The following is a 1,502-nucleotide window of genomic DNA, read 5'->3' on the forward strand; positions in this document are numbered from 1 at the left end:
TATATGGGGTGGCTATGGGGTTATATGGGATGCTATGGGGCGCTATGGGGCGCTATGGGGCGCTATGGGGCTGTCTGTAGGTGGGGTACAGTATCCGCTTTGAGGACTGCACGTCGGAGCGGATATGGGATAGATATGGGGGTATATGGGCTATATGGGGTATATGGGGGGTTATGGGGTGGATATAGGGTTATATGGGGCGCTATGGGGCGCTATGGGGCGCTATGGGTCCATATGTAGGTGGGGTACAGTATCCGCTTTGAGGACTGCACGTCGGAGGGGATATGGGATAGATATGGGGGTATATGGGGTGGATATAGGGTTATATGGGTTATATGGGATGCTATGGGGCGCTATGGGGCGCTATGGGTCCATATGTAGGTGGGGTACAGTATCCGCTTTGAGGACTGCACGTCGGAGCGGATATGGGATGGATATGGGGGTATATGGGTTATATGGGGTGGCTATGGGGTTATATGGGATGCTATGGGGCGCTATGGGGCGCTATGGGGCGGTCTTTAGGTGGTGTACAGTATCCGCTTTGAGGACTGCACGTCGGAGGGGATATGGGATAGATATGGGGGTATATGGGTTATATGGGGTGTATGGGTTGGCTGTGGGGTTATATGGGTTATATGGGACACTATGGGGCGCTATGGGGCGCTATGGGTCCGTCTTTAGGTGGGGTACAGTATCCGCTTTGAGGACTGCACGTCGGAGGGGATATGGGATGGATATGGGGGTATATGAGTTATATGGGGGGTTATGGGGTGGCTATGGGGTTATATGGGATGCTATGGGGCGCTATGGGGCGCTATGGGGCCGTATGTAGGTGGGGTACAGTATCCGCTTTGAGGACTGCACGTTGGAGGGGATATGGGATGGATATGGGGGTATACGGGGGTATATGGGCTATATGGGATGCTATGGGGCTCTATGGGGTGCTATGGGGTGCTATGGGTCCATATTTAGGTGGGGTACAGTATCCGCTTTGAGGACTGCACGTCGGAGGGGATATGGGATAGATATGGGGGTATATGGGGGGTTATGGGGTGGCTATGGGTGTATATGAGTTATATGGGGTGGCTATGGGGTTTTATGGGATGCTATGGGGCGCTATGGGGCGCTATGGGGCCGTATGTAGGTGGGGTACAGTATCCGCTTTGAGGACTGCACGTCGGAGGGGATATGGGATGGATATGGGGGTATATGGGGGATATGCCGTGCTATGGGGGTATATGGGCTATATGGGGCGCTATGGGGCGCTATGGGGCGCTATGGGGCGCTATGGGTCCATATGTAGGTAGGGTACAGTATCCGCTTTGAGGACTGCACGTCGGAGCAGATATGGGATAGATATGGGGCTATATGGGCTATATGGGCTATATGGGGTGGCTATGGGGTTATATGGGATGCTATGGGGCGCTATGGGGCGCTATGGGGCGCTATGGGTCCGTCTGTAGGTGGGGTACAGTATCCGCTTTGAGGACTGCACGTCGGAG

The 1,502-nt window shown here is 54.4% G+C and overlaps 1 protein-coding gene across 1 annotated transcript in view; it reads left to right on the forward strand.

The window, feature by feature from the left end:
- LOC107307494 (pre-mRNA-splicing factor ATP-dependent RNA helicase DHX16-like) overlaps window positions 1–1,502 on the forward strand; it is a gene marked incomplete at its 3' end in the record, with an annotated part of 31,893 nt that overhangs the window by 13,447 nt on the left and 16,944 nt on the right. The window lies entirely within an intron of this gene.

The sequence above is a fragment of the Coturnix japonica genome, unplaced genomic scaffold, assembly GCF_001577835.2.
Source record: "Coturnix japonica isolate 7356 unplaced genomic scaffold, Coturnix japonica 2.1 chrUnrandom626, whole genome shotgun sequence".
Lineage (NCBI taxonomy): Eukaryota > Metazoa > Chordata > Aves > Galliformes > Phasianidae > Coturnix > Coturnix japonica.